The sequence below is a fragment of the Xenopus tropicalis genome, chromosome 4 (assembly GCF_000004195.4).
Source record: "Xenopus tropicalis strain Nigerian chromosome 4, UCB_Xtro_10.0, whole genome shotgun sequence".
NCBI classification, from domain to species: Eukaryota; Metazoa; Chordata; class Amphibia; order Anura; family Pipidae; genus Xenopus; species Xenopus tropicalis.
Window position 1 is genome coordinate 57,087,407 of NC_030680.2, and position 16,577 is coordinate 57,103,983.

Below are 16,577 nucleotides of genomic sequence, written 5' to 3' on the forward strand. Positions count from 1 at the left end.
TGCAAGTTAGTACATGCTAGTTTGCACGTCTCTAGTCAAAATGAGAATTTTTAATCCCTCTTACATTATCAGATGTTAAAGGGTAACAAAATATATATTTTCCCCTAAATGAAATATTGTGTAAAGTAGTAAAATATTAGAAAATGTTTTTTACCATATTTAAAGAAAGTTATTATTACTTTTATGCTGACTTGATGGAACCGATTTTCTGGTCCTCATGCAAATATTTCTATTCTAGGAAACAGAAAGAGTGCCACAAAAAATGTCTTTGATAGACTCTGATAGACTCACAACATTTACTATACTTGCTGCTTATACCTGGGCCAATTAATGATAAGTAAGTTTTAGTAAGAATTAACCACAACAATATGAAAGCATGGGGCAAAAAAACACAATTAAACATTGTTACCCTTCGTTGATGTATTTATCATTTTATGATATATAGGATACATTTCATATTATTATGGTGTCTGAAGGTTACTTCAAGAATAAAAACATTTTAAAAAAAAAAGGCATGGAGAAAGTATTAATAACAGGTTAGTGTCAGAAAACAAGGAGGAGATACTTTCTGAGATAAATGTAATTTCTTGTGATATATATGCACCCACCCATAAAAAAGGCTAGTGCTGTATGCATCTGGGAAAAGCATACAGATTGCTTTCTGGGTGGACAGTAATCTGAAATACAATATGTAAAAGAGGCAATTGTCATCTCGTTTCATAGTCAGTTGAAACAGCAACAAAAGCAATTAGAGTGTGGGCAGGCAAAGACTTCATGTAGCGGAGCTCTGGAATGCTAATGAAGCTGCAAATAGAATGCATACCGAGAGTATTTGCACTATGCCACGAAAGATCAGCACTGAAGCCGACACTTGCTCATACCGTAAGAGCTGGGGAAGATGTCGGCCTTTGGCAAAATGCCTTTCCTGACAATTTTTCATCTCTTGCCTGTTGAGAAAACTGAATTTTTTACTTTCTGTATATTTTTCAGTGCTGCAAAATGGACCCCTGTGATGATGATGATGATAATGTTTAACATTTTTGAAAACAAGAGTAGAAAAAAGACAATTTCTTCCATTTATTTCTAACATTATACAATATTGCAAGATGCTTTGCAATGATAGAAGCAGATATATTAAGTAAAAAGGCCCTAAGCTCTGACTGATTTCTTTGAAAAGCATAGTTATTGCATGTTTGTGATTTGTCTTTGAATTACCTTATCCTATGCTTTTAACCTATAATGTTCAAATATTAATACAATTTGAAACTTACCAATTTTGCTGTAAACTTTGAGTCCAGGGCATGGATTAGTTACTATTCTGCATCTCCATAAATACACCCCCTCAGAATTTTGAGATGTATTAAGCTTCACTCTTATAGCCACTAGCTTGCATATGTCTCCTTGAGATATGTGGGCTTATTCTGACACAAGAAATGTTAGAAGATCTCGATCGGGCAGGTTAGAAAATCTAGTCGGATCGGGGACCGAATTGGCTCGTTGATACGGTCCCTGGACAGACTTTTGCTATACGCGCCGTTATAATTCGGTAAGTAATAATAAGTAATTATTTTGTCAGATTCAAATGTTTGCATCACAGTTTTGGTCATAAAAACTTTATATAGAAATAAGAAGGGACATGGTGCACCGCGGGCAAAAAAGCATGATGCTTTGCACCTGCTGTTGATTCCTATAATATCCACGATCCTAAATGATGATTCCTATAATATCTACAACTGAACACAATGCTTATCTTTTTTTTTAACTTACTTTTTATTTGTTTTTACAATACATGTTAAACATAATAATTACACTGCTTACTTTATCAATGTCTCCAAAAAGAAAAGAAAAACACCATAAATTAAAGGAGAATGCAAGTCAAAATTTAAAAAGCATACTGCCCAATAGTCCTCCTATTGTTTAGTAAAAACGCCACACTTTTGGCTCACCTAATCAAATATTTACTCAGTCACACTTACTTCACATTTTCTAGAACAGGCAGCCATCTCTAAAAAGGAATTCTTCCTTCCTTTCCCTCCTTGCTTCATACTGCACATGTGTTTCATTCCCCCCCTCCCCTCTGGCAGATCCGCTTCTGATTGGCTGGTGGGCATGTGTAGCTCAGAACAGGAGACAGGATCAAGTTACACACATGCTCAGAGAATAGGAAGGCTGCTGCTGGCAGCCTACAGGAAGGGAAGAGAGATTTCAGTGATGTCACTGTAGTCTTCACACCGCTGTAGGCTGCCAGCACCATATCTCAGAGAGGCAAGCAGGGATCTGGGAATTTAGATATGCAGTAAGTACTCAAAAAGAATGCCTTTTGACTTATTTTTAATTTATATTAACCTTTCATTGTCTTTTAACATAACTGGTACCTCCCAAAAAAAACAAAAAAAACCCAGACACATCAAACATAACTATAAATTATCAAAACCAGAAATGTTCGTATTTTTTGATCTTCCTGTATAATTCTTCTTTCCGAAATATTTCTTGGAATTGCCATTTCAAATTCTATATTACTGCTAACTTCTCCCATAAGCTGGGAGAACACAATGCTTATCTGTCAGTCACCGAGACAGCAACATTTTCTGTTTTGTCAAGGGTAGAAATGTGGCCAATCATGATGGAATCTGCAAAATACTGGAATACATTAGGAAAGAGAATAATTGGAATTGGCAATGGTAACTCCCAGACCAGGTGTGTGGGGGGGGGGGGGATAAATGCTTTGAAGATCAGTTACAAAAACTTACAAGCAGCCTTAGCATAAATTAGAGACTTAAAGTACACTCAGTCATAGTCTGCTATTGCATGAACCATTATCCCTACCTGTGCCTGCACCGGAATGAATGGAATATGCTCGGGTGCAGACACATGTAGCTGAAATATGCATAAAAACTCGAGACTTTGCATTCTCTTGAGTTTTTATGTGGATATCGGCTACATGTGCCTGCACCTTAGCTTATTACATTTATTCCGGGGAAGGCACAGGTAGGGGGCATATGGTGCGTAAGGCGCATATTTTCAGCAAGCGTTTTTCAGCTTGCTGAAAATATACGCCATACGCCTGGTGCGGCATCAGCCTTAATGTGCCAGTTTTTTAAATGCAAAAATAACAACTATTAATAATTAGTTTTGGTCATTAGTAAAGTTTCATCTTTTTCCACTGCTGGATTGATCACTAAAAATGTTTGTGGGTTCAGAAAAGGTATGTTAAATTTGCACGACATTGCACAAACATTGTGTACAAAGAAAAAAAAACCACATTGTTTTTATTTTTTGGTTGACAGATTTTACTACGATTCCCCTTATAGTACTAGAAAACATTTTTGTGGGGGGTTTGATAAAAACCAGGATGATGCCAAATCTTTCAGTTGACTAAAATCAGTTTATGCAAATGTTTATTTAAGTATTGGTAAACTCTGTATTATAGACAAAGACAAAATGGTTAAACACTTGCAGAACATGAGGCACAAACTTTTCAGTAGTGCCCTAATTACTTTAAATATTACTATTAATATTACTATTAAATATATACATACATGTATTTATTTGTCTTTGTTTTAGCTTTTTTTATTCTGCCTTAGTAAAGGACCATTGCTTTTTGTGTTACAATATAATAGTTATGTAAAATGTCATGTTACATCTGCCTTAGTTTTTTTCCTTTGCTATTTATATTTTTTTTTAAACAAAAACAACACCTTTACAAAAATTCTCCATAACAATGCAAGATATAGATGATAAACTGTCAAAAGTGCTAGCAAGAAGTCAATGTCTAATCAGCAGCCAATGAAACCATGCGTAATGTGGTGATTTAAAGAGACCAGTATATTGATTTGTTTGTTTCCTTCAGTCATGTATACACAAATCCTTTGTATGTATTTAACTTATATTTGTGAATATAAGTACCCATTCTGCCATATAATGTATGATTCTACAAAGTTTTGTGTAAAAATAGTAACACAAAAGTTGATAAAGTTTTATATTTTTAAAAGTGTTGATAGGTCAAAGCCCTGCTAGCTTTAAACATAGCACTGTAAACCCCTTTTTTATTTTGCTTATAATTGCAGAAATATTTGAAATAGAAGTGTGTAGAAAAACATAACCTGCTCCCCAAAATCAGGCTTCATTTCTCACATGAAAACTTTGTTGCACATAGTAACATAGTAACATAATAACATAGTAAGTTGGGTTGAAAAAAGACAAGTTCAACCATAATGCCTATATATAACCTGCCTAACTACTAGTTGATCCAGAGGAAGGCAAAAAACCCCATCTGAAACCTCTCTAATTTGCCGCAGAGGGGAAACAATTCCTTCCTGACTCCAAGATGGCAATCGGACCAGTCCCTGGATCAACTAGTACTAAGAGCTATCTCCCATAACCCTGTATTCCCTCACTTGCTAAGAATCCATCCAGCCCCTCACATATTATAGGACTGAAAGGCAAAAGACGATCCTTATAACTAACATCAACTAAAAGATTTAATCATTTAATTGTGGGTTCAACAAAAGATATAAATCAGTAACTAAAGTCTTAAGTCCGTTTTATTAATAAGTTTTTTGTTTAAAGGAGAAGCCAGGAAATTGTATGCTCTATTAAATGACATCATTAATTCAGTTAATGACCCTTGAGGCATCTGCTTTATGTAATACTATCACCTCCCTCTACTTAAAGTAATTCTAATTCTGCCTGTTGACAAAATTGTCAAGATGTTAAAATCACAAGTGTTCCCTTTCTCCCAATTAAAAGCACATCACCCGAGCAAGATAATGACATGGTTGTTGAGAGATCAGCATAATAAGTCCAGTTAATGTTACTGGGTCCTTGAGTAGTCAATGATCTGTATAATGATTTGACACCACAAGAGGTGGGTGATAAGTCACTTAATGTATACTTTGTGTGACATTGTTACTAGACCTGACCTCACAGCCACACATATTAATTTACTGCTTAACATTAATTAAAAGCATATTAGAAATCAAAAAGCACTTTTTAGGTCATAATACGGCCACAGAATACAGTCAAAGTTCTTTTATACAGGTCAGAAAACACTGTTATCTAGTTACTATAAAAATGTTAGCATTTTCATATATATTTAATAGACAATTTTTTAAAAAATCTGAAATCATTAAAGAGAGAAATATTAAAGCTGCACTGCTGCCTCAAAATAATCCTATTTCCATGAAAGAGCCCAAGAACAGAGTGTTCTTATGCCAACACAGATTTTGTGATAAGCAGCTTCCTGGGATGCAAACTGTATTTAAAAAAATCACTTAAATCATTAAGTGAAAACTATCCCCTAGGACCATCTCTATAATGTTTTTACAGCCTGTCCTGCATTTTGTGTAAGCCTTCAGGCTGTTTAATGGGAAGTTCATGATTGTTCTAATTGAATCTTGCTAGTCACCCTTTTCCTCTTTATAAACTTTTGTGGATACTTATCTTTATCATTTAAACAAATGTTGTGTCTTCATATTATATCCCAAATAAGATAGCTTTAGTATGGTCATTTGTCCGTTTAGTGGAAGGTCAGACTTGACTTGGTCAAGGATCTATTTGTTTGTTTTCTAAAATGTCTTAGCAACATTATTGATGCTTTTAAATGTTGACAGTCTTTCTTCATAGCCCAGCTTTTGCTTCCATAAAAAGCCACAGAAAATACAATAGCCTGTAAAATTGTGAGCCTCAGTTTATAAAATATACCATATAGGAATATTTTGCAGTGTATCTTGGCATCCTTCCTGGAACTCCTACTGTTTTGCATACAAATTAAGTGTGCTTCTCCTCACTATAATTGCTGGTCACAGCAGAGGGTGAAACACATGGACAAAGGGAAGTTTGGACCAAGGGACTGGCACAAGGACAAGTGCTGGGAATAGCAAGGTGTCTTTTTTATTCATTCAAAATGTTTTATGTTCATAACATACATTGAGACAGTTACCATTTGGCTTTTAGCAATAATAGCCCAATAAATGTTCATTTTTGTGAAATATACATTGTTTGGTATAGCACTGAAATGTGAAAACATGAATCAATTTTATTGGAATTCCACGTGAAATACCAATACAAAGTGGTGTACACGTGAGAAGTGGAACGAAAATCATACATGATTCCAAACATTTTTTACAAATAAATAACTGCAAAGTGGGGTGTGCGTAATTATTCACCCCCCTGAGTCAATACTTTGTAGAACCACCTTTTGCTGCAATTACAGCTGCCAGGCTTTTAGGGTATGTCTCTACCAGCTTTGCACATCTAGAGACTGAAATCCTTGCCCATTCTTCTTTGCAAAACAGCTCCAGCTCAGTCAGATTAGATGGACAGCATTTGTGAACAGCAGTTTTCAGATCTTGCCACAGATTCTCGATTGGATTTAGATCTGGACTTTGACTGGACCATTCTAACACATGGATATGGTTTGTTTTAAACCATTCCATTGTTGCCCTGGCTTTATGTTTAGGGTCGTTGTCCTGCTGGAAGGTGAACCTCCGCCCCAGTCTCAAGTCTTTTGCAGACTCCAAGAGGTTTTCTTCCAAGATTGCCCTGTATTTGGCTCCATCCATCTTCCCATCAAATCTGACCAGCTTCCCTGTCCCTGCTGAAGAGAAGCACCCCCAGAGCATGATGCTGCCACCACCATATTTGACAGTGGGGATGATGTGTTCAGAGTGATGAGCAGTGTTAGTTTTCTGCCACACATAGCGTTTTGCAATGCAAAGTTCCATTTTGGTCTCATCTAACCAGAGCACCTTCTTCCACATGTTTGCTGTGTCCCCCACATGGCTTGTGGCAAACTGCAAACGGGACTTCTTATGGTTTTCTGTTAACAATGGCTTTCTTCTTGTCACTGTTCCATAAAGGCCAACTTTGTGCAGTGCATGACTAATAGTTGTCCTATGGACAGATTCCCCCACCTGAGCTGTAGATCTCTGCAGCTCGTCCAGAGTCACCATGGGCCTCTTGGCTGCATTTCTGATCAGCGCTCTTCTTGTTCGGCCTGTGAGTTTAGGTGGACGGCCTTGTCTTGGTAGGTTTACAGTTGTGCCATACTCCTTCCATTTCTGAATGATCGCTTGAACACTGCTCTGTGAGATGTTCAAGGCTTTGTAAATCTTTTTGTAGCCTAAGCCTGCTTTAAATTTCTCAATAACTTTATCCCTGATCTGTCTGGTGTGTTATTTGGACTTCATGGTGTTGTTGCTCCCAATATTCTCTTAGACAACATCTGAGGCTGTCACAGAGCAGCTGTATTTGTACTGACATTAGATTACACACTCTATTTAGTCATTAGCACTCATCAGGCAATGTCTATGGGCAACTGACTGCACTCAGACCAAAGGGGGCTGAATAATTACACACACCCCACTTTGCAGTTATTTATTTGTAAAAAATGTTTGGAATCATGTATGATTTTCGCTCCATTTCTCACATGTACACCACTTTGTATTGGTCTTTCACGTGGAATTCCAATAAAATTGATTCAAGTTTGTGGCTGTAATGTGACACAATGTGGAAAAGTTTAAGGAGGCCGAATACTTTTGCAAGCCACTGTAGTTAGGTTATTTCTATGGTGCCTGGCTCTGGGGATTAGTATGTAAAGATGGGGAAAGAGTTAGTAAGAAAAAAAATGTTAGAGTAGATAAGGGTGGCATTATAGGTTTGGGACGTGAGTGGGTTTAGATTGGGAGAGATGGTGGTGATTTGGCTAATAAAATAATAGATTCTTCCCCTCTCCTTTATAGGTGGATGCCCTCTTTATGCTATCAGCTGTGTGCTGGGTCCTTGGGTGTGGATTTTCCATGTCACTGTTAAGTAGAACTTCATTTTTCATTCTCTCCAGATGACCATAGACTTCATGTTTCGAGCAGTGCAGAAGGTTGTTGTTATTGTAGCCCTTTGTTCATAAGTCAGAGAGAGATTTTCCGTTCCTAGGTATCAGCAGTAGAGTTACAGTAATTAGAGTAGATAACGTGGCGTAGGTTTAGGGTGGGGGCGGGGGGGGGGTAGTGATTTGTCTAAAATAATAATAGTTTCTTCCTCTCTCCTATCTAGGTGGATGTCCCCCTCTATGCTGTCAGCTGTGTGCTGGGTCCTTGGGTGTTGACTTTCCATGTCAACGGTAAGTAAAACATCAGTCTCCATTCTCTCCATTGACCATAGACTTTGCGCTTTGAACAGTGCAGAAAGCTGTTGCCCTTTGTCCATAAGGCAGAAAGATTTTCAGTTCCTAGGTATCAGCAGATGTTTAATAGTTAACATATGAAACACAAGATATTTAAAGTGCCAGGGTTATTTTTTTTTTTAATTTTTCTTTTTATTGGATTTTAGCAATTATCCAACTTAATAATTACCATCATTTTACAAAATGCAGTATCGAGCGTAGAATTGTACACTTGTTTGGTAAATCATAAGATATAGACATACAAGAAATGTAACACAAGAACTGTTCAAACGTGCCCAGTGCCAGGGTTATTGTTACAGGCCGAGGTTTAACAGTGTTAGCACTGGTGTTAGGTCTTGACGTTGTTAGTTTGGTTCAGGTTAGTTCTTGTAATGTCTAATTTTGGGGCAGTGCCGCCATACATAAAGCATGCTATCTTCATTATTACATTCTGCCCAGCAGGCTGCTGCGGTATCGGGATTTTATTCCTGGAGTAGTTTTGGTGTTTTGTACCATCTGTATATTTTCCTTGCATTATCAAATATGATCTGTGCTGGCGGAGTATTTGTATGCAGCATTTGCCATTTGACCCAATAAGGTAGTGGTGCTGTGAGGTTTAGTTCTGTTTCCCATTTAATTATGTGTTGGCTACCATTAGAAGTGGAACTCTGTTATTTTTTCTCCGGGCATTTCTAGTGGTAATATTTGAGACTTTATTTAATTCAGTTTATAATATAATATTTTATCATATGCATGCAGTATCTCTGTGGTGGAGTGTAATGACAGTCCTGAGTTTATCAATGTTCATATTATATCATCCTTAAACACACAATTCTAATTCGTGGTGGGTGTTTTTTTATTCAGATTCCTGTCATATTTTCTGATGCTCTGATTTGCCCCAGCTAGAGGGCAATTCACCCACCTGTTTAATATTATCTTGCAGGTCCAATACTATCATTTTTATTAGTAGTAGTATTTTTTTTTTCTTGTGCATGCCCATTTCTGTTCCATTTCCAGTTACGTACCAAGGCTGCAGGTGTATAATAAGGGGGCAGGCGTGTTCCAAATTCATATGCCCATCTTGGTTGATGGCTATGCTCCAACTACAAGACTAGCAAGGTGTCTTATATTTTTTCCCTTATTAACAATCATTAACATTTCATTTTTTATAATTATCATAATACAGAAATGGTTAAATTCTCTAATTTGTTGACCACTTAAAAAAAGCTGTTTTAATAAAAACATTTTATTAACACATTCTCAAGGCATCACAATTTAAGCATGTTTTCTAATCTAACATGACATACTTAGTGATAAACATATTTTCCATATGGAATGCTTAAAACATTTTGCGAACCTGAAAGGTCATTAATAATTCATCCACCAATCTAGCATTAAGATCTTACCCACAAGTGTGCCCATGTACAATGTATGTAATAAAATAGTGTACTGAACGTTACTAAGTGATAAATAAAAATACACTACCTACCAAACATGTCCTGAAAAAAGGTGTTAATACTAATTACCATATTAATAATTATCTAATGCACAAAATGACTTTAGATCTTACCCACCAGTGTGGCAATGTACTATGTATGTAATTAAATAGTATACCGAAAGTTACTAAGTGACAAATAACAATACACTACCTACCAAGCATGTCCTGAAAAAAAGGTGTTAATGTTAATTCACATATTAATGATAATCTAATGCACAAAATTACTTTTTATAATGCAAATTCTATTTTTAATTTGATAAATGTATAGATTGCTTGCAGTTATTATTATATTCTTCCAGAATTCTCTAAAAGTATTTTGTATAATTAGTCATGTAAACAATTATTAGTAACAGTCATAAAACAATTCTTTAATTTGCTTAGAAGAATAATGTACTCTAATTTTTCCCTCTGGGGTAAGTGTGTCAGCATCTTATTTTACTTCATTTTTTGAGGGTCAGAAAGGGCTAAAGTAATGGTGTAGGGACAGAATATATTTTTAACAATTAGACTAATTTAGTTGCCTTTTATGAGGAGGTGAGCAGGAACCTCAATGCTGGAATGGCAGTGGATGTCATCTACTTGGACTTTGCTAAAGCATTTAATACAGTATAAAATATTATTGCAATAAAATTGAGGAATATTGGCCTGGAACATAATATTTGTACATGGATATAAAACTGGCTGAATAATTGATTACAAAGAGTGTTGGTAAATGGAACATTTTCTAATTGGGCCAGTGTTGTTAGTGGAGTATTGCAGGGGTCTGTGCTTGGCCCTTTGCTTTTTAACTTATTTATTAATGACCTGGAGGTGGGCATAGACAGTACTGTTTCTATTTTTGCTGACGATACTAAATTGTGAAAACTGTAAGTTCCATGCAGGATGCTGACAATTTGCAGAGCAATTTAACAAAATTGGAAAACTGGGCAGCAAACTGGAAACTGAGGTTCAATGTTGACAAGTGCAAAGTTATGCACTTTGGTAGAAATAATAAATATTTTGTTATCACTAAATGGTAGTGTGTTGGGGAATCCTTTATTGAGAAGGATCAGGGGATTTTTGTAGATAACAAGTTGTCTAATTTCAGGCAGTGTCATTCTGCTGCTACTAAAGCAAATCAAGTGCTCTCTTGGATAAAAAAAGAGCATTTGCTCAAGGGATGAAAACATAATTTTGCATCTTTATAAGTCTCTGGTAAGGTCTCACCATGAGTATGCAGTGCAGTTTTGGGCTCCAGTCCTTAAGAAAGATATTAATGAGCTGGAGAGAGTGCGGAGACGTGCAACTAATCTGGTAAAGGGGATGGAAGATTTAAACTATGAGGTTAGACTGTCGAGGTTGGGGTTGTTTTCTGTGAAAAAAGGTTCTTACGAGGGGACCTGATTACTTTGTACAAGTACATTAGAGGGGATTATAGGCAGATAGGGGATGTTCTTTTTAACATAAAAACGATCAGCGCACTAGAGGCCACCCCTTTAGATGTAAGGAACGGAACTTTTATTTTAAGCAGCGTAGGGGGTTCCTCACAGTGAAGGGCAGTGAGGTTGGATGTTCTTCCTAGTGATGTTGTAATGGCAGATTCTGTTAATGCCTTTAAGAGGGGCTTAGATGAGTTCCTAAACAAGCATAATATGCTAGGCTATTGTGATACTAAAATCTACAGTTAGTATTTATGTTGGTATATATGGGTTATGTATGTGAGGGCATAGATAGGTCAGTATAGACTTGTGTGTGCTGGGTTTACTTGGAAGGGTTGATCTTGAAGGTCTTTTTTCAATCCAATGTAACTTTGTAATTAGCAAATATGGACTACAGTTCATTTAATAAAATATAATGTAAACATAGAATTAGGTTGGTGTAGTATTTAGAAAAAGAGACATAACACTATTTAGGGGAAAGACTGCTTCTTTTTAGACAATTTTCTCTTTTTGTATTGTCTTGTAAATTGTTACTGGAGTATTTATCTATATTTAGTTGTTTACCAAATAAAAGTGTAAGCTGTTTTTAATTTGTGGCATAAACATGCTGTTCATATTTCAAATAGTGCTCATGACATATCCTTTTTGGTTTTAGCAACAATATTATGTAGCAGAGGTGGTGCTTACAGTATCATGTTCTATATACATTTGTACATCATAGTATTTTCCTCTGAAAGGGGTGGAATAAAGTACATATGGATATAAACAAGTACAATAGGCCTGTATAGACCAAACTTATGAAGAGGCAGGAGAAGAACACAACCTAGTATAGGAATATAGACTCCTATAAAGTGTGCCAGGCAACAGACTCACTCTTATACTTCTTGGTGCTAGTTACCGGATGCCCCCTCCCCTGTACAAACCACATCAGTTATTGGACATTGTGATGTCAGAACATGTATGTATCACACTGGGCCACATTTTACTTCCAGCGTTATATTTATCACACTTATCCAGCTTACTTCTGATCCCTCAGTTCCTGCCTAAGCCTGTTTTTTCTATTTTTCTAGTTTTCTAGTTTTGATCTTTATTCAGCCTGTTTTGCTGACCATGATCCTTGCAGCCTGCACTGACCTTTTGACTTGCTTTTGTCTATAGTTTTACCTCACCCTTGCCTATACAATGTCAGTTCTGATCTCTGAAGTAAACAGATTCCCTGTAAGTTCACAGCAGAAATTCCTCTAATTCACAAAACAGTAAAACTGCTACAACTTTCCATTCAGGGGTTCTTTACAACAGAATGTTAAGGTGGCCATACACGAGCAGATCCGCTCGCTTGGCGATGTCGCCAAGCGAGCGGATCTTCCCCCGATATCCCCACCTACGGGTGGGCGATATCGGGGAGCATTTAGGTAAAAAAAATAATAATCCGATCGTTTGGCCCTGGGGCCAAACGATCGGATTATGTGGGCGGCAATGGGGCAGTCGGATCGGGGACCGCATCAACGAGCCGATGCGGTCCCCGATCCGACCGGATTTTCTAACCTGGCCGATCGAGATCTGGCCAATTTCAGGCGAGCGGATCTTCCCCCGATATCCCCACCTACGGGTGGGGAGCATTTAGGTAAAAAAAATAATAATAAAAAAATAATAAAAAAATAATAATGATATGGGCGGCAATGGGGCAGTCGGGTCGGGGACCGCATCAACGAGCCAATGCGATCCCCGATCCGACCGGATTTTCTAACCTGGCCGATCGAGATCTGGCCAATTTCAGGCCAGATATCGGTCGGCCAGGCCGCTCTGCTCTCCCCATACACGGGCCGATTAGCTGCCGAATTGGTCCAAGGGACCGATATCGGCAGCTATAGTTGGCCCGTGTATGGGGACCTTTACACTGTCTTTTAACTAAGTAAACATAAAAGGTTTAGATAAAGTTGCATTGGTTTCTTTACTCAGCAGCTCCTTATAGCATCAATAGCCATACTTTACACACTCTTAATTGCCAAATGATTAATCTGTTCCTCTTAAAGGAAAACTATACTCCTAGAATGAATAAAGTAAATATTGTCCTATTACATATTTTTCCTTGAGCCACCATTTAGTGATGGGCTGTGTGCTCCCTCAGAGATCACCTGCCAGGAAATAATGCAGTTCTCACTGTAACAGGAAGTAGTGTGGAAGCAAAAGGCAGAACTCTGTCTCATGTGACCTAACATGTATATGTTTGTTGGTGTGTTTGTGTTCACTGTAAATCACATGTTGCCGGGGGCAGCCCTTAATGTTTAAAATGGCAATATTCTATTTAGGATTACCCAATAGCACATACTACTAAAAAAGTATATTTTTATGCAAATGGTTTATTTAGATGAAGCAGGGATTTACATATGAGCTTGTTTATGCAATATATTTTTATAGTAACCTACATTGTTCGGGGTGTAGTTTAAGGATGTCCAAACCAGTCGAGGATGACAGGTTCTTTACTGTTTTGGATTACCATGGAACTACATCAGCTACAATTACTCACTTTTTACCAAAGGCCAGCTTGCCCTTTCATTTTTTTTCTTACTTATAAGCCACAGTATATACTTAGAGAAAGTGCCCTTCTGCCATATTTATCCCCTCCCCAAGGTACCAGACTATGCAAAGTAAAAAACATTCTTCAGAATTACCAAAAAGGAGCAGAAAAATCCTTTGTGTGGCGTAAAGCACCCTGGAGCAAAAGTTGATTTTGTTTAATAGGAGTGCCTAATAAATTGCCATTTTACATTTTCTTCACTTTCAAGTTAGCAAAACAATTCAGAGACTCTCTGGCATGAACAGGACTAAAATTAAGATTAATATTACTTCATGCTGTGATTGTTCAGCCCTTTCATTTAATGCATACTGCTTCAGAAATAAGGTTCATTTCAGTATTAGATTTGTCGTTAGGTAGCCATGCATGACACATAACATTATAGCTAATTTCCAGTCACTTTATATATTGGTTTAACTTTTTAGTTCTTCAATTTCTCCCCTCATTTATTTGTGTTAAATAAAATGTTTTTGAAGAATAGTTCAGTAAGTAACTAGAATCCTCACTCGGACATTTTAAAGTCATTTACCAATAGTTTATGATCAAACATAGTAAGTACAAGAAAATATATTTTAAAACATAGCTAGTCAGATAAGCATAATTTAGAAATCTTTAATGGGTTCACCCCAATTAGCCTTTAATTAAATAGCTCATTAAAAACTGATCTGAATACCGCTCTAGATGAAATCCTTCTTCAACTATTGTGACAGAACAGGAAGTTAATGAAGTTAAAACTAAATACATTTCTGGAACAACCTGAAAGTCATTTTGATACGTGAAATAACTGCTTTTTTTTTGCTTAACAATGAGTGTAACAGACTACAACTGGGAGCCTAAGGGTTAGTGACAAAAAAGGCTTCTGTTATTGTGGTATGAAATTCTCTTCTCTCGGATGCTACCACAATGTATAACTAGGTAGGTTATCTTCAATTATGATCTTAAAAATAGACTTAAAAAACAGCTTGCACTAGATTTTCCTATAGCTGCAATGTTCAGTTTATGTTCCTTAAGATTGCAGCAGTAATTTTCCAAAAGAGTCAGGTTTGGAAAATTATATTTTAAGCCAAAAATAATGTAATCAAGCTTTGGAAAGTTATTTTCTTTATTTTACTTTGTTTTGATGAATTGCTGCTCGCTTCCCAAACTTTGTGTGCATGGGCTGCACAGTAAAATATAGCTCTCTGCTATAGGAATTTCTAGCAAAAAAGATTATTTGTTATGTTATTAACTCAATGTACCAGTTATACATTTGAAATATATTCATTATTTTGATGCCAGAATAGCAACATAAATGGGGTAATTTACAAAGATCCGAACAGACCTGAAAGAGCACTAAGTGAAGAAAGTACAAGGGCCCCATTGTGACCTTTAACATTTAATCACAGGTGAGTGATTCAGACAGTAGCAGTATAGGAGGACCATAAATGCTCCAGATTGCCTGACAAGGGCAGCATCTCGATCTGCCACTCCCCACCCCAATCTTAACCCAAAATAAGTCAACACAACACAGGGTATTGAAAAAAAGGTCATAGTTATTTACTATAGTTATTTAACAGATTGCATAGTTACATAGTTAACAAGCACAACCATCCAAACCATATTTTAAACTGGTTGGACGGAAACCATTAACCGTAGAAAACAAAGCCAACATTTACTTCAGAAGTCTAAAACCTGGTGCCTGCCATCCTTCTCAAGTCCCCATCTGTGGCTGACCACCTTTTCCAGGACTCCAAGCCTGCTTATTTATCCACTTTCCAACTACCAGTTTCAGTCCAGTCCCCTTAGGGCTCAGTGTGAAAATAATCCCCAAATGCATCTAACCACTACTATTATCCAAGAGCGGGAGGGTTGTAAGTTGGTTCAGCCATTGATCCCCTTCTATTGCAAAGAAATTGGTAAACAGTCCCTTGAGCCTCCTTTTTCCCAAGCCCAGAAATCTGTCCATTCACAGTACCCCAAAAGGAAGGGGGGTGCCAGCCCTCCTAGCCTTGTCAAGCCCTGCTTCCCTACAGGTCATTGAGCCCATTCTGTGGAATCACCTAAGACTACTGTACAGTGCTGTTGTCATATGTTTTTCAAAACACAAAAACTCTTGCTGATTGCCATAGGGGGGCCACCCAAGCTTTTAGAAATCAAGGTCACCATAGCACCAAAGACAAGCCATGTGACATTGCCTTAATGCATGGATTGAATAAATGAAGCTTAGTCACAGGTAGAATTCATAATTATGAAATTCTTCTTTATGGCAAAATTTACAAGGTAACTGAAAAATGACAGACAAAAAATTATGCTATTTGCATATACTAAGAAACCACAGCTGCAGCAGTGCTTCAACATTAAAGGAGAACTAAAGCCTAACTTAAGAAGAAGGCTAGCCATGTTTTACATTATGTTCTGGGCTTTTGTACCAGCCCAAGGCCCCCATCACCCTTTAAAAGGGAAGATCTGTGCTTGTAAAGATGCCCCAGTAGCTCCCCATCTTCTTTTCTGCTGATTCAATGCACATGCTCTGTGCTGCTGTCAGTTACTGAGTTTAGGGACCCACTCAAAATATACTGTATATACAGAATATACATGTTACAATATTAGGCTAGTAATTAATACAGATTATTAGTGATGAGCGAATCTGTCCCGTTTCTCTTCAGTGAAAAATTTGCGAAACAAGCACAACTTTTTCATATGTCCGTGCCCTCTTTGTTGCTAACTTGCCTTTTTTTTAACGTGACCGCGGTTTTTTTTACGTGACACGCAGCTATTTTTACGTGACCAGGAAACAATTAAAAGAGAAAGAAAGGTAAAAACTAAGAAAGTTTTTTCAGAAAGGTTTATGTAAATACAGCCATAAGCACTCACAGAAACGCTACACTGACTTCTCTGAAAAAAGATTTCTTGTGTCTGTAATTCCTGTGCCACAGACATGCAGCT